General features: G+C 35.9%; 1 protein-coding gene across 6 annotated transcripts in view; it reads left to right on the forward strand.

Moving 5' to 3' along the window:
* Positions 1-21376, forward strand: part of LOC115217220 (soluble guanylate cyclase 88E) — a 441284-nt gene that overhangs the window by 51550 nt on the left and 368358 nt on the right. For 2 of the 6 annotated variants that reach the window (XM_036507235.1, XM_036507239.1), the window contains exon 1: positions 3491-3749. The exons of 2 other annotated variants lie outside the window; for them this stretch is intronic. The gene's annotated coding sequence lies outside the window, so the exon portion shown is untranslated. Of the gene's footprint in view, positions 1-3489; positions 3750-21376 lie in introns of those variants that run through there. 2 more of the 6 variants (XM_036507240.1, XM_036507238.1) reach the window with 2 other exon arrangements.

Raw genomic sequence — 21376 nt, forward strand, 5'->3', positions numbered from 1 at the left:
TAGGCGGGAAATAGGAACACCACACGATACGTGAAACCGGCCTTATGTGCCTGTGCCTCGGCAAGGAGCTTTGATACGCTCACACATTTATATAAATGTTACCCTAAGCTTTATGATTTTAAAGCTAGTTTAAGAATTACTACAAGACATTTGCTGGTGGGGTGACGCAGTACTGAGGATACAATTACACGTATCGTAAAACACGAGTGAACTGGTGCCAGTTTCATTTATCGACTTATGCAATCTATACGCTAAGTTAAAATAAGACGATTGGCGCAAATTGAAGTTTCGGTCGACTCAAAATCTGTGTGTGTGTGTAATATATATTTATTTGTACATACACACACACACACAAACACACATCTTTTGTCTTTTATATTTTACTTGTTTCAGGCATTAAAGTGTGTGGAGTGCGGCCACGCTGGAGCACCACCTTTTAGTCGAATGAATCGACCCCTGTACTTTTTCTATTTGTCTCTTTGTCGAACCGCTAATTTGTGAAGCTGGTAGGGGACAAACACACACACACATATACATACACATACGACGAGCTTCTTTCAGTTTCCGTCTACCGAATCCACTCACAAGGCTTTCGTCGGACCGAAACTATTGTAGAAGACATTTACCCAAGGTACCACGCTGTTGGACTGAACCCGGAACCATGTGATCGAGAAACAAACTTCTTATCAGACACCCACTCTTACACACATACTCACACCTCAGTATGTATGATTATATATATAAAATATTGTTGTCCTAGCTACATTATTCGAATAAGAAGGAGGGAATAGCCATGGCTGGAATATCTCATGTTAGTCATATCTTTGTTTACTCCGTCCGCAGCCGACCTAGAACCAAACAATTATAACATACGTAAACATATGGTTCACATATTCGAACATTCACAGTCGACTTACATTTCGTCCAAAGAGAGAAAAAAGTCATCAGGCTGCTTAAATAAATAGTTTGTCTGTTCCTTATTTCTGGTTGTACGCTGTAGTCATGTCAAAAATGAATTTTTGACAATATGTTGGAGATTGATCGCCTCAAAACACCAAAAGGAACCGTGATCCTTACTAGCTCTGTTTTAATCGCCTCTCATCTAATTTGGCTTTCATTCACTTCTTTTCCTCTGTTTGTCCTCTTTCTTCTTCTGATTTTATACCACTCAGCCTTCTCTCACCTCTCGACTACAATCTGACTCTATATTCTTCTTTCTTTCTTTCTTATTTTCTTTACTACCTTCTTAAACCTTCGAGCATCCATCTTTCAATTCGCTCTCTTTCAGTCCCCACTCTTACATTTCTGTCTGTCTGTCTGTCTCTTTCTCTCTCTCTCTCTCGCCCTCTCGCTCTCTTTCTCGTTTCTATTTCTCTTTGTGAGTCTGTTTTGACTCTCTCTAAACCTTACTCTTCCTCTCGAATCCCCCTTCAACTCTTTCCTTTTTAAGCCTCTTCTTACTCTTGCTCTCTAAGTCCCCCTCTTACTTTTCACTTCACCTTTCTCTTTTCTCTATTTTTCCTTTTCTCCTTCCTTTTCAGTTTTTATCCTCGTTCCCTTCAACCTTTCGCTTCTCTTTGTTTCTTCTTTTAAAATATGCTTTTGTCTTTCTTCCTCCACTATTTTCGGCTCCACCTCCTTGTCCATCTCTAGATGTCTATTCCTTCTCTCTCTCTCTCTCTCTCTCTTTCTCCCTCTCTCTCTCCCTCTCAGTCTGTCTGTCTCTCTGACACTTCTTTCTTTCGACTTTTACACCACTCCTACTTTCTCTCTATTTCTCTATATGTCGTCCACTTTCTCTTTCTTATTTTTCATTTTTCTCACTCCCCACACTCATTCAGTATCACCATTTTCTTTTCTTTCTCTTTCTCCATTTTTGCTTCACTTCTTCCACCTTACTTTTCTTTGTTGCTCTTTTCCTATACCTCCCCCACCATCACGCCTCTTCTTTTCCACTCTTTCCTCTTTAACCTTTAATAAGTTTTTCCTCTCCATCTATTCCTGCTCTTTTTCTCAACCTTTAATTTTATTCTTTTTCACTTCTTCCTTCTTTTTTCACTCTTTCTGTCTCTATAATCTCTCTCACTCACTCTCTCTCTCACTCACTCTCTCTCTCTCACTCACTCTCTCTCTCTCTCACTAACTCTCTCTCTCTCACTCACTCTCTCTCTCACTAACTCACTCTCTCCCACTCACTCTCTCTCTCTCTTCTTACTTTTTTTCGAGTCACTTCTCAAAATCTCTTTTCTCACTTCTCTAAAAGACCATTCGCTCTCCTTCAGTCACATTTTCCATACTCTTTTAACTGCCATACACACATACACACACACACACACACACACACAACACATCCTATCCCTCACCCTACCATTCTTAATGCCACCACCACCACCACCACCACCACCACCAACACCCATCGTTATTACGAACCAACGAAGAATCCTCTATTCAGTCGCTTGACTTGCTAAATGTAGCTACCAAATTCCCCCCAAATACCCTTGTAGCATTAAAAAAAATATAGGAGACATTGAACAATGTAGTCTTGAAATATCAGAAAGACGGGATGGCCATGGCTAATACAACTTTAATCATGGCTCACTGGTCAATAATGTTTGATTTAATGTCTAAACAACAACAACAACAACAACAACAACAACTCTACCGGCCCTACATCTGCGATTGAGTTCTACGTACGACATCCCCAAATCTGCGCAAATACCATTGCTATCGCTACCACCACTACCACCACCACCACTCCCACCACCATCTCTAATGTTACCATCGTTACTACTGCTAGAACGGGGTACTTTAGACAGTACCACTGTAATGCTACCATCGCCCCCAACTGCACTGACATCGTCGCGACCAGATTTTACGCGTAGAACATAGATACATACCATACATACATACATACATAATCTATATATATATATATATATAATATATATATATATATATATATGCATCACACCATCGCGCATTTGACAAACGCACAACACACACACATACACACACACTTACACACACACACACACACAACACACACACACACACACACACAGACACCTACACACAATTGTTCTTCCAGTTGATTTTATGTAGCGAAACAGATTATCATTTCTTCCTTCTTTTTCCCCCACTTCTTTCTCATAGAATAAAGGAGATTAACAGAAATTCAAAGAATTCATAGATAAATAAAATTGTCCTGTCATACAGACAGACAATCACTAGTTTCATTGTTGAGACAGCGCAAGTCGTACACACACACACACACACACACATACTAATTCACTTTGACACATACACACACACACACACATATACCACTACGCATATATTTATTACGCACATACATTAGAACATACATGTAAACACATACACACACATGCATACACATACATACGCAGAAGTCAACAGGATTTCATATTTGTCGGTAGAAAACATCGGTATTTTCCGGCATATGACAGTAGAAGTCGAAGAAAGCAGCAGAATTTTTCTACAAATTCTCTCTCTCTCTCTTTCTCTTTCTCTCTCGCTCCCTCTCTCTTTCTCTTTCTATTTCTCTTTCTCTCTCTCTATTTATCTCACTCTCCCCCTTCCTCTCTTCTGTTTTTTTTTCTCTCCATTTGGGATCGTCTGCTTTTCGTCATTTCATTTACAAAGGAATTGTGTTCATTCGTATGCCTTGTCTTCTGTCTGCCAAGGGATTTTAAAACTGATATTTGCCTCTTGAACAGGGGGCGAAGGGGGTAAGTTATTTGTTTTACCTTTAAGATTTTGGTCGGCAACTGATTATTCATCTATTTCATTCTTCCATTTTCTTTTGTTTTTCTGGATTCCTACAAAACTCTTGAAATCTTTTTTACTTTTTATTCTATTATTCATCTTTGTTTCATTCTTTTTGTTTTAACTCCCTTTTTTTCTTACTCCTTTACAATCTGTCTTTCCTTCAAACTTCTTTCAAGTGTCTTTCAGTCATATAAACGAACATCAGCTTTTTTTTTTGTTTTGTTTTGTCTTTCTTTCAATCATTCTTTCAATATTTTAAAGTCTTTCTTTCGTCACAGGGGTGTGTGGTTAAGAAGCTCACTTTGTGAGCACATGGTTTCGGGTTCAGTCCCACTGAGTAGCACCTTGGCAAAGTGACTTCTGCTATCATCCTGAACCGACCAATGTCTCGTGAGTGCATTCAGCTGACGGAAACTGTATGGAAGCCCGTCGTGTATATGTGTGCATGTGTTGTTGACAGTTCCTCACTTCTGCTTGACAACCGATGTTAGTTTGTTTACGTCCCTGTAACATAGCAATTCGGCAAAAGAAAACAAGTACCAGACTTAAAAGTGAATATTGGGCTTGATTTGACAGATTATATCCTTCACGGCATTGACCCAGCATGGCCGCGGTCTGGCGTTTTCTTCTTTACTTTCTTTCTTTCTTTCCTTCTTTCATCATATCCTATTTTTTTTTGTGTTTTACTTGCTTCACTCATTGAAATACGGCCGTACTTATTCCCTTAAGTCAGATACTTGTTTCAGCGGCCCTATTGCCAAACCGCTAAATTATGAAAGCGTAAACAAACCAACACCGGTTACTAAGCGGTGGAGTGGGGGTGACAAACACAGGCGCAGGCACACATCTCACAGACCTCTCCCACCCCCCACATACACACACATACAACGGGCTTCTATAGTTTTCGTCCACCAAATTCACTCAGAAAGCATTAGTCGGCTTGGGGCAATAGTAGAAGACACTTGCCCAAGATACCGCACAGTGGGACTGAACCCAAAACTTCTTGATTGCAAAGCGAGCTTCTCAACGGCAGAGCTATATACTTGCGCTTGTTTACTTTTCACCCTTGTTTACTTTTGTTATTGAATAATTATTTCTTATTTATTATTTCTGCTATCTATTTTCTTTAAGTTTTTTTTTTCATTTTTGTATTTTTTTTTCTATTTTCAATCATTTGTCATTTATTCCATAGAGATTTCAGCTTTTACGTATCAATGTTTTGGTTCTGTTCCAGTCGAAGTAAATTTTTAATTTTATCAAAACATTCAGCGAAGCAATTTTATCAAATGATTACCGCGGACATGAAAAAAAAAAGTTTTTCTTCAATTAATCTCTCTTCGTTTATTTTAATATATCAGCTTAGCGTTCTTGTATTTTATTTATATGTTAATGCATTTATTTTAGAATTGCTATTCAATTATGCTAATCACTTGTTGATAGATGCCGCAAATCTAAAGATGCCTCGCAATATATCTCCGAAACACCATACAACAACAACATCAACAACGATGATCCCTTCTTCATTGTCCACAAGCATGCATGCATACATGACAAAACATGGCGAGTAAATGGGTTTCAAAACATGTGATTACACACACATACATATATGTATTAATAGTTATTGCCAAGTTAACATGATAGTCCAGAAAAATAGGACGAATGCTGCCGTTGATTAGCTCCAGGAGGCCATCGTCTCTAGCTAGCTATGTGACACACAAACCTGTGTCCCCTACAACCTTCGAACAGGGGAGCTCATCAGCTTCCCCTTGCTGGTTCACCAACCACTGACTAGTTTCGAGGTATTTGCCCTTTATCAATGTGGAGTAGCCGAACCCAGCAGGCACACACACACACCACACACACACACACACACACACATTATATATGTATACATATATATCATATATACATATAAACATACACACACACACACACACACACACACACACACACACACACACACACACACACACACACACATATATATATATATATATATAGTATGTATGTACGTAACGTGCAAGTGGCTGAGCGCTCCACAGACACGCATACCCTTAACGTGGTTCTCAGGAAGATTCAACGTGACACAGAACGTCGCAAGGCTGGTCCTTTGATATGCAGGTACTACTCATGTTTGCCATGTGAAATAAATGTGAAATAAAGTGTCTTGCTCAAGGGCACAACGCGCCGCCAGTTTTCGAACGTACATCGTTACGATCGTGAACCGAATACCCTAACCACTAAACCACGTGCCTTCTTGTTATTTAGAACAAAACAACTAGGGACAATCCAGTTACACATGTATAGTTAGAATCCGCATGGATTTAACGAGTGTATCCCACGACCCTGATCTCATTTTATTTTTATGTACTCAGCATTTATATACACAAGATATTTAGTTCTGGAGGTTTCCGTCGACAACTCATATTTCGTAGTGAATAATAAAGAAAGTTTCATGTCCTCCCGAGAGCTGAGGTATAACTGTCCATATGCTGTCCTCAATCTGCTCTTTATCTTTTCCTTCGTCTTCCTGTAGATCGTTCAAATCATTCATCAATTTCTCTTTAGGTATTCGAATAGCTGTGAACTTCACAGACTTCCAAAGGGTGGTGGGCTCTTCGTTGCACGTTTACTTGCTATCTAGTAGGATTCGTTTATATTTCCTTCACTGAAGAGAGTCTTTTTTTCTTTTTCTCTCCAATGTATCCGATAATTCGACACTCTTCTTCACTCCATATTTCCTCCCCAAAATCACAAAACGGTGGATGGTAGAACTTTGGTCCCAGGTACTGAGGAGGAGGCAATTTCTTTTGCTACATTTAGAGGTGAAACTAGTGACACTCTGGAAATAACATCATCTGGGGCCCTGCTGGTGTTATTGCTGCGTCTGCTCTTATTTGCTTTATCTCTTTTCTAACTTACCAGCTCTTCTGAGCAAAAAGATTTCTTGTAACAGATGGACTGTCTGCCTTGCACCATCAAATTCGTTGTCTTTCTTTCTTCTCCCACAATAGTGCACAACTCCTCAATTTGCAGGTTTGCAGGTTAGATCATTAAGATCGACATGTCTATGCAGACACCTTCTATGTTTTCTGGTCTGCCGCTACGTTCTGAGTTCAAATTCCGCCGAGGTCGACTTTGCCTTTCATCCTTTCGAGGTCGATAAATTAAGTACCAGTTAGTTACGCACTGGGGTCGATCTAATCGACTTAATCCCTTTGTCCTTGTTTGTCCCCTCTATGTTTAGCCCCTTGTGGGCAATAAAGAAATAAGATTCCCTCGGAGCTTACGAACTGCCTGTAATGTACCTTGAATGCGATGAAAATCCAAGGCTCAACGTCACCATCTATGTCTCGCGCTGTGCTTCACGTGTTACATTTTCCCACTCAGTATGACACTAGCCTATGGGCTGGTATGCGGTGCACCGAATCGTCCTACTTTCTATTTTCGTCTTTGGTTTTGAAGACCAAGTACACACTTTGTCATTTTGCTTTACCTGTATCAATGGAACAAACGTCGTGCTACAGGCTGTCTACGATTTTGTTAGACTGTTCTTTTGGGGGCATATGGAAAAACCCTTACGATCTTTTCAAATAGAGTTATGCCCCTCCTTCTACTTACCCGTTCCTAAATAAGTTCTTCAGGAAAGGTGACACACAATTTTGTAACATACCGCTGCTATGTTATTGCCTGTGATCAGACCTACATCTAAAGCATCTTTGTGACTTGCAATGCTCACAAAGGAGTTGTTAGTACTTTTGTTAATATCGTACCAGTTTACTATGTTGTAAGGTGCCATGCCCGTTTCATTTTCAAATGTCAGATGAGAGCATCAGTGTTCCTGATTATATTTGTTTGTTTCATTGTCATCCATTTTTTAAATTTTTACCGTTTGTCTTTATTTTATTTTTTTCATTTTTTGTCTTGAATTAGCTTTCGTGTTGTCGATATTTTCTTTGCGCATGGGATATGTGTGGTTAAGAGCGTATCTTGCACCACTTTGTTGTTAACATTTTGTCCTACTTGTTCCCCTGGTAGTAAAAGCTATATTCATTTAAATGTGAATACAAGAAAATTTTTCGAAAACAAAAAAGAAAATAATAATAATGTTTAAAAGACAGACATTTTGTCTACCTCATATATTGATAGTAGGTGCCCATATGTTCGGAAGTTTTTTGTTTGCAAAATCAAGGAAGTAGACAAATAAAAACAAACAAATAAAAAAGAGAAAGGAAAAAAAAAAAAGGAAATTTTATTCAGTAAAATTCATTTCCACTGAATAAATAATCTAGTTTTCTCAGATCGGTGTGAAACTATGCCCGTTCTCGTCAAATAATAATTTCTAAAATAGGTACGAAGTTCCCAGGTCTTGTTGAGTCTGAAGAATGAAGCATGCTGTCAACGTTGGCGGGATTTGAATTGAAACGTAAAGAAAACAACTAAATACTGCTGAAAATTTATAGTAGAAAACACTTGCCTAAGGTACCATGCAGTAGGACTGAACCTGGAACCATGTGGTTGGGAAGCAAGCTTCTTATCACACAGCCACGTTCTTGTGGGGGTGAGGGAAAGTAATCAACAAACGCTATTGTAATTGTAAGGATAGCGATACGAGCGAATCCAAAGACACAGTATTCAACAATGTGACTCCGGTTTTCAACCTCATATCTAATTGGGGTTATAAGTGAAGTTGCTCATGGACTTTCTTTTCTCCCTTATGTGTTTGGCCTTTTTCTTACTATTTCGTTGATCCATGTTGTGTGTTTATTTCTACTATTATTTCTACGTCCTTTCCGTTGCTGGTTTTTTTTTTCCGGGTGTAACTCCTGCTGTTGCTGCTGATGTTGAGAGAACGGTCTTCGTCCCAGAGCTCGCAAGATGGGAGGAGTCCGAAACGTGGTCCTATTCGTAAGACCCGCAGAAGAGAAAGCAGGTCAACCCCCCGACACCGAGAGCATCGACGGATGGATGAATGCGCATCCAGGCTCAGCGGTTGCTTAGGAAGTCGGGGACAAGAAAGTTGGGGCGAAAGAGTACAACGGGGGTCGCCCCCCACCACTGCCGGAGCCTCGTGGAGCTTTAGGTATTTTCGCTCAATAAACACACACAACGTCCGGTCTCGGAATCGAAACCGCGATCCTCCGACTGCGAGTCAGTTACCCTAACCACGAGGACATTGCGCCTCCTGCTGTTGCTGTTGAGCGAACGGTCTTCGTCCCAGAGCTCGCAAGATGGGAGGAGTCCGAAACGTGGTCCTTTGCTATTCGTAAGACCCGCAGAAGAGAAAGCAGGTCAACCGCCGACACCGATAGCATCGACGGATGGATGAATGCGCATCCAGGCTCAGCGGTTGCTTAGGAAGTCGGGGACAAAAAAGTTGGGGCGAAAGAGTACAACAGGAGTGGCCCCCCCACACACACACTGCCGGAGCCTCGTGGAGCTTTAGGTGTTTTCGCTCAATAAACACACACAACGTCCGGTCTTGGAATCGAAACCACGATCCACCGACCGCGAGTCCGCTGCCCTAACCATTGGGTCATTGCACCCCTACTGCTGTTGCTGCAGTATTTGATGCTGTTGTTACTTTCGGTGCTGAAGTCACTGTTTCTGTTGTTGTTGCTGTTGTTGATATTGCTGTTGTTGTTGTTGCAGTTGTCTTTATCGTCGGCGTCGTCATTGTCTTTGTTGCCATTAGTATTCACTTTGAACATTAGTATTCAATTAGTATTCAATTGAACAGAATTATGATTAAACACATTCCAGCTATGGTCATTTCTACTTTTCGCAATTACGTAAGATCACATTCTCTAAAGTGGTCCTACCCTTGTATAAGACAGTAGGTTGTAATTCAGGGAGATTTGGCTGCTGTTTCTGGCATTCTGTGGACCACATAGACGCTCCTTCGTTGCTTTAGTTGTTATCGTCGCTGTTGTTGCTAGTTATGTTATTATGGTTGTTTTGACTGTTCTTATTCTTATTCTTATTCTTCTTATATCTACCTCGTTGTTGTTTTTTGTTACTTTTGTCACTTTCTGTTTGTCTGGCAGTTCTCGTTTATCCTCCTCAAATTACTCTGAATAATAATTCTTCAGTCGTAGCGACAGGAATTAGGCTAAGATGCGGGATGGCTACACTTAGTCTGTACCCACGCGTGTGCGAAACTGTGCTGCACGCGTGTGGGTGTGTGTAAAAGTGTGCGTGTGTGTGTGTGTGTGTGTGTGTGTGTGGTGTGTGTGTGTGTGTGTGTGTGCGTCGGTGTGTGTGCGTCGGTGTGCTGTTCAGCATGAAGAGTATATATTTATGCTCAAAATAAGTAAACATATACGAGTTCGTAGACATACATAGGAATGTTTGTTGTCTGTCACTGTCTATGTTTATATATATATATATATATGTATATATATATATATATATATATATATTATATATATATATATATATATATATTATATATATATATAATATATATATGTATATATATATATTATATATTATATATATATATATTATATATATTATATATATGTATATATATATATATATATATATATGTATGTATATATATATATATATATATATTTGTGTGTGTGTGTATATCTATGTATATATGTATGTATGTATATGTATATGTGTGCATCTATGTATATCCACATACACACATGCAATGAAATGTTATATGTGCAAGTGAATATGTATATATATATATATATATATATTATATATATATATATATATATATACAAGTTTTATTTATTTGTGGTGCAAAGACAATCAAAAGAAAACCCCAATACAAGTTACATTGAGAAGTGTTTAGGGTCTGACATTTGTTAATTTATTTGAGATAAACAAGGATTTAAAATCTTCTCAAGGGTTTCGTTGATTTAGAAATTTGGCTGGCCGAAACCATTTTCTCGAGCATAATACGTTTCCCTCCTCCCCTCTCTCTTTTTTCTCCCTCTCTTCCTTTCATTTTTTCTTTCTTTGTCTGTTTCATTCTCTTTCGCACATGCTATACACACATATACACACACCCGCACGCACATTCACTCACCCCCACCTACACGCATATCACTGCTGTGGAATTATGTCAGTTAACAGCTTGTTAAAAGTACTACGAAAACTTTCGACCATTTATAGCAGTAGTTCTCAACCAGATTTTACGCATGGGCGGCTCCAATTCCTATTTTACTTAGGTAGATCCTCATAAGCCATTCGATGTTTAAAAAAAATAAAAAAGCAAACAACTATATTTTTATAATTGACTATTATAAAAAATCGTATTAAAAGAATTAAAATATTTTTCGCTGTAAGTAAAACCAATTTATTGCACATTGGTTTCAATGACTAAATCTTGTATGGACTCCCAAAGACCATTTGGAACTCGGTTGAGATCCATTGAGTAATATGCTATCTAGAAATATAACAAGAAATATAGGCGCAGGAGTGGCTGTGTGGTAAGTAGCTTGCTAACCAACTACATGGTTCCGGGTTCAGTCCCATTGCGTGGCATCTTGGGCAAGTGTCTTCTGCTATAGCCCCGGGCCGACCAATGCCTTGTGAGTGGATTTGGTAGACGGAAACTGAAAGAAGCCTGTCGTATATATGTATATATATATAAGTTTGTGTGTCTGTGTTTGTCCCCCTAGCATTGCTTGACAACCGATGCTGGTGTGCTTACGTCCCCGTCACTTAGCGGTTCGGCAAAAGTGACCGATAGAATAAGTACTGGGCTTACAAAGAATAAGTCCCGGGGTCGATTTGCTCGACTAAAGGCGGTGCTCCAGCATGGCCGCAGTCAAATGACTGAAACAAGTAAAAGAGTAAATAACAAAGATAGTGTGTTTGATGGCACTTTAGATAATTTTTGGTTAGTTTTATATCCCAATGCACTAATGGTAATTGCAAAGGATGAAGTCTATAGCCTAAGTACAAGAGCTTTAATTTCCGTATTTGTTCGTTATAGTTCTCTTTTTTAAAACTTTAGACGATAAAGTCACATTGTATGACTTTTGTTCTCAGTCCCTGAGTTTTCGTCGTACTTTTTACGAGCTGAAAACTGGCATAATCAGGTAAACTGCATTTGCACCGTATACTGGAGGAATATTCTAATAAAACAATCTGGTACCCAGTATCAACAAATTCCTTAAAATTAAGAACTGTAACGCTACTAAACTATCGCGGGTGTTATGTTAACCTCCAGCCCCCACTTCCACCACCGCGATAGATGAAAATCCGCGAAGTAGATACAGTACTGTATCGTATATTTGTTTTAATTATTTTTATAAGTTGTATATATTTATTTTATCATAAATGCAAAACAACACCACGGAGAAATCGACATAAGCTTAAATAATAAACCGCAATATGGCGGGGGTTTACTGTATAAACTAATTACTGCTACTACCGCTCAAACAAGATTTATCTTTTTTTTAGTACTTAGAGAGATTATCTCTTCATACATAAATAACACTGTTGTGACGTACAAATCTAATATCCTTCTCTAATCTACTTTCTTCCAAGTCAATGCATCTACGTATAATATCGCCAAAAGACTAGATATTACCATAAAGAAGTACTTAATTAGCAACTATAGCATATAATTATACGGTGAATTACTAGGAGTTCCATAGGAAATGAATAAAAGTGTGGTGGAAGCACTCCGTCGGTAACGACGATGAGGGTTCCGGTTGATCCGAATCAACGGAACAGCCTGCTCGTGAAATTAACGTGTAAGTGGCTGAGCACTCCACAGACACGTGCACCCTTAACGTAGTTCTCGGGGATATTCAGCGTAACACAGAGAGTGACAAGGCCGGCCCTTTGAAATACAGGTACAACAGAAACAGGAAGTAAGAGTGAGATAAAGTTGTGGTGAAAGAGTACAGCAGGGATCACCACCATCCCCTGATGGAGCCTCGTAGAGTTTTGAGGTGTTTTCGCTCAATAAACACTCACAACGCCCGGTCTGGGAATCGAAACCGCGATCCTATGACCGCGAGTCCGCTGCCCTAACCACTGGGCCATTGCGCCTCCACGAATAAAAGTAGCAAACTTTTCACGAGAGATGTTAGAAGTCTTGCCTCCATAATGTTAGCATCTTGGATAACATGTACACTTATTTTACAGTAAGACCATCTGCCATACCAAGAAAGACAATGAAAAAGTTTCTGTTGACCCACACACTTGAAGTTCCCTTCCGCTTATTACAAGGCAATCTATGCCCGCTGAGTTTGGAGACGCTATGTATTCGCCTCCCAACCTTATATTCGCGGCATTCTATATGCTGATGTGGAATGGAAAACATGTTGACTATATATTTATTGTGTGAGTTATGGACCAAACAGCTGAGGGCTTGAATATAACCATGTTCTTGCATTTACAATCCAACGTAACTATAACATAAATGCAGAAAACCATATCACCATTCCTTTATTAAATATGAATGTAAGTATAAAGAATAACACATATACCACATAAGTATACATACAAAACACAAATGCTTAAATATAAATGTTAACTCATTATAGGCGCAAGAGTGGCTGTGTGGTAAGTAGCTTGCTTACCAACCACTTGGTTCCGGGTTCAGTCCCACAGCGTGGCACTTTGAGCAAGTGTCTTCTACTATAGCCTCGGGCCGACCAAAGCCTTATGAGTGGATTTGGTAGACGGAAACTGAAAGAAGCCCGTCGTGTATATGTATATATATATATATGTGTATGTGTGTGTATGTGTGTGTGTGTGTCTGTGTTTGTCCCACCCAACATCACTTTACAACCGATGCTGGTGTGTTTACGTCCCCGTAAATTAGCGGTTCGGTAAAAGAGACCGATAGAATAAGTACTAGGCTTACAAAGAATAAGTCCTGGGGTCGAATGACTGAAACAAATAAAAGAGAGTGAATGTTACTATAGGTACAAAATACGAGTTATCAGATTCTTTCTTAAATGAACTTTTACATTTTCCTCCACTCAAGAAACCTGAAACAGAGTAAGATTAGTAGATCAGGTCATTAGACAATACGAAACCGGGGTACAACAGGGGTCGCAATCACCCCCTGGCGGAGCCTCGTGGAGTGTTAGGTGTTTTCGCTCTATAAACACACACAACGCAGGGTCTGGGAATCGAAACAGCGATCCTCCGAACGCGAGTCCGCTGCCCTAGCCACTGGGCCTTTGCGCCTCCACTCAGAAAACCAATGGAATATACAAATTTCAATTTAAGCATGAAAGTTGTAAACTTCATGATTTAAACTGTTACATTCATCTCACGATTTAAACTGTTACATTCATTTCGTTGATTGACACTGCATTTATAACATGTGTCCATGAGTTTATAGGGTAAACTATTTACAGATTGCCCTTTGGACATTACTTATGCAGTACACGAAATAAAACTTATGCTGGAAAATATTAGTTAACTGTACTACAATTTTATATAAGACTAGCAGTATCGCCCGGCGTTGCTCGCGTTTGTAAGGGAAATAACTATATAAGCATTTTTAGAGAGTTATAGCAAAAAAATCCACTAAAAATGGAAAAAAAAAATTACGGTAAATTTTTTTTTTAAATCGTAGACTCATCGTAGACGCGCGCTAATACCCAGAAGGGCTCGATATGAATCACGACTATAAGATACTCGGTTTTGGTTAAACTGCACCGCAAAATGTGGGAGTAGTTAGGAATCTAAATCGTAGGAGACAGACACACAACCTTACTTTTATATATAAAGATGACACAATACTTTTTTTCTTTTAAAAGTACAATTATAGTGCATAATGCAAATCAAAATTCAGCACATAGATACATCACACGTAAAATAAGTCATGAAATTTACCAGGATTTAACCAGCGTAGGATGTTTAAATCCACTGTCGAGGACAGTTTTATGCGTTATATCTGTAGTTTCATTCATTTGTGACCTACATTAAAGCGTACAAACAATAAATCATTATCACTCACTTCAGTCTGATGATATCGGGAAGTATTGGAACATTAATGGGTTAATGGATTTAGGAACATTATTGTACAAACAAAATATCAAATATAAAGATGATGAAAAGAAATATCTAAAACCTTTAATTAAAAAACATCGAACTCGAAAATAAGTGTTTAATTGAACATACGACAGACACTCCATCTCTCCTTTTATATATATATTGGTAAAACGGTAAGATAACAAAAGAAAGAAAGAGACCTCGATATTATGTAAATAGAGGAAATTTATCTATAAAATAATATGTTACAATTACTCAATAGTCAAGATAAAACTCTGAGTTTCAGATGCCGAAGTGGGAATCCACAACGCCAGATAACCGAAGAGATGACGTTGTGGATTCCCACTTCGGCATCTGAAACTCAGAGTTTTATCTTGACTATTGAGTAATTGTAACATATTATTTTATATATATATATATATTACATCTGTGTGTGTGTGTGTGTTAATGTCACTAGTGCTCTCGATATCTTGAAATATAGTGAAAACACACACTCACAGAATCACGCGCGCGCACACACATATTCGATATATATATATATATATATATTATATATATATATATATATATATATGTATGTATTTATTTATGTACGTGTACATATGCCATGAATATGAGTGAAGAAAATTTCCTAGCAGAAAGTATACATATATGTATGCATGTATGTATGTGTATATATTTGTATATAATGTATATATGTATGTATATATATATATATATATAATATATATATATATATATATATATATATATAAACAATAAATTAAATAGAGAGTTTTAATGGACAATCCAATATTTTATTTATATTATAATATAACATAATATACTATGAATATAACATAACATGCAAAAACATTAAAAAAACCAAAAGAGCCAACAATTTGTTCCGACTTATATACTTATATTTGATTTATAAACGATTCAAACCACTTATATAAGTCTAATCAGAGCTTTGGTTTAAGGATAGACAAAATTCTGTGTGAAAGGACGGCTGGATTGTAAAAATTTTATTCAGATGCCTATGTATTATGAGCGTGAGTGTTAACTTTTCATCTACATAACAATTACAATTAAAAAACAACAAAATTATAACGGACAAAATAATTAAGTAAATAGCATCTACAACTATCGAAATATATTTCCATATATCTCAAATAATATTAATTCAAACTCGTTTAGGCCGAAGACAATCTTTGGCTATTGTGATGACATACAACAACAATATATAGGTATATAAATTAAGTATCAGGGTCTTACTTAATCCAGAGACTGTAATAAAGCGTGTAAATAAATATAAACGATAAAATACTATTATATTGGTAACATATAACAACTTTTCTCTTTTAATTAAAGCTATTGATATATAAAAAAATTGTTTAATGTAACAAAAAAAAGTGTTCTTTATTTAGTTTATCGGAGGGAGAATTCCGTAATAAATATGAAGAGAAACCTAACAGAAATGTTCTCTATTTAATTGATTTATTGGAGGGAGAATTCCGTAATATGAAGATAAACTTAGAGCAACAATAACTACAACCTATATTACCCCATAGATATAGAGTTAGGCTGTAATAATAGATGTCAAGAAGCCATTAATTGGTTTGATAAATTAGACGATAAGTATAGAAGTACATTCATTCAGTTCGATATTGGTAATTATTACTCTTCTGTTAATTCCATTATGCTAATTAGTGCACTTATATCTGCTAGGAAAAATTATAACCTTAGATTTAAGAGAAGTTATTTTGGAAGCCAGGAAGTCCATTATTTTATTTGATAATAAGTATTGGCTCAGAAAAAATACTAATAATTATTTTGACATAACTTTAGGCTCTGCCGATTCCACCCAGGTTACTGACTTAGTAGGTATTACATATTATATAATTTCCACAATGAATTTCCCGACATTAAAGGTGGACTTTATAGAGATGATGTACTATTTTTGATTAATAGTCAATGCAATAAAAACTAAACCTATATATGAAAGAATTCCATTATTTTTTTTTTAAGATTTGGTTTATCTTTCTCTATAGAAAATTAACATGACTTACTTAATTACCTGGATGTTAATCAGAACCATGTTACTGACCTATACAGCCCGTGTCAATAATTTGAAATATATCAACTTTCATAGTAACCATCCTAAAGCGACCACAAAAATTTAGGTTAATAACATTCCGAGACGTTTTTCTTATTTATACTCTAATGAGGAAATTTTTTATAATAATGCCAAATATAATGATGCCCTTAAAAAATCAGGATACTGGAATAGAATAGTGTGTTGTAATAAGAATACGAACAGCAACAAATCGTATAATAATGGAAAATTGGTTGACAACGAAATGAGTGGATCTAATAGTGGAAATGTATGCAATTTATTCGTAAGTAATAATGATATGGTTAACAATAGTAATAATATTAATAGGAACAAGGGTAGTAACTATATCCTGTATAAAAATGTATATGTAGACTTAAGTCTAAGGACAATAAGTATGTCAACCCAGATACACCTAATGATGTTAATTGTAATAAAGATAATTATACTTGGTTTATTATTCCCTACGCACGCAAATAAAAACGAATTTGATCAAGCAATTTTTACAGATCTATATCTAAGCACTTTCATGAAAAACATAAATATAATAAAATAATTAAAAATAAAAAGATTATAATAGGTTTTTCAGTATCTAAAAATTTGTTTAGAATTATCTCTTCCTTTAATAATAAAAGATTAGACAATGTTTACAATAATCGAAATAATAATCCTATTTCAGAGATATATGGAAATATATTTCGATAGTTGTAGATTCTATTTACTTGATTAGCTTGTTCGTTATAATTTTGTTGTTTATTTTTAATTGTAATTGTTATGTAGTTGAAAAGGTAACACTCACGCTCGAGTTTTTACTATCCAGCTGTCCTTTTACGGGGAAATTTGTCTGTCCTTAAACCAAAGCTCTAATGAGACTTATATCAGTGGATTGAATTGTTTATAAATCAAATAATGTATGTAAATCGAGACAAATTGTTGACTCTTTTGGTTTTTAATGCTTTTTTTTAAATGTTATCTTATATTCTATTTATACTATATTATGTTATATTAATAAATTATTGGATTATCAATTGAATCACTATTTAATTTATTGTTTATAATTTGCATTATATCCATATTTATGTGGTATCCAACTGACGTACAGTGAAATGAACTGGATGATTACCACCAATTCGAAGGAATTCCTCTCCTTGGTTTGCCAACTTTAATATATATATCTATATATAATATATATCTATATATATATTATATATATATATATATAAGATATAATATATTATATAATTTATATATATATATATAAATAATATATATATATTAATATATATATATAATATATATATATAATATATATAATATATATATATAATATAATATATATATATGTATGTGTGTGTGTATTATATATTCGTATGTAGTCAAGATATCCGAAAACACTGTTGTGACATTAATATAGAGCACGTAGTGAGAAATAAAATATGTTTGTAGTTGTCAACGTCAAGGCCTAACCTTTAAGAAATCTGTTAGCAACAACGTACAGTGCTTAGCTGGCCGTGAATCAAGACAGTCGCTATTTTTGATTATCAATTAAGTGCTAATCAAGCCATCAGAAAATCACGCAACTTACATGGTTTCCTTATATAACATTTTAACAGCATAGTTCCATTGATTTATCTATCAACGTGTCCGTCAATACATCAATTTTCCATTACTGTATCTTTCAACCTATATCTTTCTGTTTCTGTTTGTCAGACATGCTGTCTTTCAATAACTCTACCTAAGAACCTTCCCATGCATTTAATCTATTCGAATACTGGTCTATCTTATCTTTGTAATGCAATGTACGTGGCTTTGTTTATTGCTCAATGTTTATCAATATGTGATCAACTCTTTCCCTTTTAACATTGTTATCACGGCTATCTTTCTAGCCATCCTTCCATCTATTTTTCTCTCGCCAGTACAATCCCCTGCTATGTGTCTGTCTCTCTTTCTCATGTATATGTGTGTGCGTACGCGCGTGTGTGTGTGTTTGAATGTGTGTATATATATATATATTATATTAAATTAGAGATAAAACCACTATTAGGCAAATCATACAATGAAAAACTTAAGCCAATACATATGATTAATTAATTTATATTATTTAAATATATATCAAAATTATTATTAATATAACACTACGATCGTTTCATGGCTGTTCAATTCTTATAGTCGATTTGGATATAATCATATTTGATAATAGAGTTTATTATAAGTAAAATTATTATATTATATATATTATTTATATCTTAAAAATATTGATTATATTTTAGATATGTAAACCACATGAAGAATGACTGTAACTCGAAAATTTTAAGAATTGAACAGCCATGAAACGATCGTAGTGTTATATTAATTATCTTTTTTAATAATTTTGATATATATTTAAATAATATAAATTAATTAATCATATGATTTGTATGATTTGCCTAATAGTGGTTTTACCTCTAATTTAATATAATATAATATTTTACTATAAAATTGGATTCAATCCTAAATCTGATTTTTCCCTGTAAGTTTGGATTTATTCCCTAATATTTTATTATTATTATTAATATATATATATATATATATATATATATATATATATATATATACATACATATACATTATGGCTGCCCCCTCGTTATCGAGTATGGCCATTGCATGAAGCTTAACTTTTATTGGTGCTGTGATCGAATGTGGCTTTTTTTACAGAATGGCAACTAAAACCTTTACTGATAATAGCCGGCTGTAATTGTAACTGGGCTTAATGTACCTTTGCATGTCGTCTACATATACATACAAATATATATATACATATATATATATATATATAATATATATATATATTATATATATATAGAGAGAGAGAGAGAGAGAGAGAGAGAGAGACAGACAGACAGACAGAGAGACAGAGAGAGGGAGAGACAGAGACATATGTGTGTATGTGTGTGTGTGTGTGTGGAGGCGCATGGCTTAGTGGTTAGGGTTTCAGCATCATGATCGTAAGATTGTGGTTTCGATTCCTGGACCGGGCAACGCGTTGTGTTCCTGAGCAAAACACTTCATTTCACGTTGCTCCAGTCCACTCAGCTGACAAAAACGAGTAACACTGCGATGGACTGGTGTCCCGTCCTGCTGGGGAACACATACGCCATTGAAACCGGGAAACCGGGCCCATGAGCCTGGCTAGGCTTTAAAAGGGCGCCTTATATATATATATATATATATATATATATATATATATATATATATATATATATATATATATATATATATTAATATATATATATATATGATGGAGGTGGAAATAGCACAGAAGTAAATCTAAGACATTTCAATTTAAGAAGGAATTTAATAAAATGATTAAAAAATTATATTTTGACATATTTTTGACCCCCAGGCGGAAGATAAACTGTTTTTACTCCAAATTTTCATAAATGTTTACTGATATTTGATAACATGAGATTCATCATCGAAACCTGTAATATTTTTTTTTATATAATTCTTAAATCACCTTATTAAATTCTTTCTTAAATTGAAATGACTTAGATTTACTTTTGTGCTATTTTCACCTCCATCTTTTACTTTTACGTATTAAAATTTGATTTGTATAGATGTCTAATCTTTTTTCAACAGGAGTGGCTGTGTGGTAAGTAGCTTGCTAACCAACCACATGGTTCCGGATTCAGTCCCACTGCGTGGCATCTTGGGCAAGTGTCTTCTGCTATAGCCCCGGGTCGACCAATGCCTTGTGAGTGGATTTGGTAGACGGAAACTGAAAGAAGCCTGTCGTATATATGTATATATATATAAGTGTGTGTGTGTATATGTTTGTGTGTCTGTGTTTGTCCCCCTAGCATTGCTTGACAACCGATGCTGGTGTGTTTACGTCCCCGTCACTTAGCGGTTCGGCAAAAGAGACCGATAGAATAAGTACTGGGCTTACAAAGAATAAGTCCCGGGGTCGATTTGCTCGACTAAAGGCGGTGCTCCAGCATGGCCGCAGTCAAATGACTGAAACAAGTAAACAAGTAAACGAGTAAACGAGTATATATACATGCATATGCGCGCACACACACACACTCACACACACACACATTAATACATACACACGTACGGCAGGAAGAATTTATCCTTTTATCCTAAACATGATCTTCCTTCAGAATCACCGTGATAATGTTGAACATGGTTGTTACGTACACAAACACACAGACACGCAGACACACACATACACATGTAGATGCACACGTGTGTATATATGGATGTATGAATGTATGTATGTATATATAGGTATATGGATATATATATATAGATAGATAGATAGATAGATAGATAGATAGATAGATAGATAGATAGATAAATAAATAGATAGATAGATAGATAGAGAGAGAGAGAGAGAGAGAGAGAGAGAGAGAGATACAGATTATATATATATATATATATATATATATATATATATATATATATATATATATATATATATATGTATATACATATATCTATATAATTTGAAAGTCT

The sequence above is a fragment of the Octopus sinensis genome, linkage group LG11 (genome assembly GCF_006345805.1).
Source record: "Octopus sinensis linkage group LG11, ASM634580v1, whole genome shotgun sequence".
NCBI classification, from domain to species: domain Eukaryota; kingdom Metazoa; phylum Mollusca; class Cephalopoda; order Octopoda; family Octopodidae; genus Octopus; species Octopus sinensis.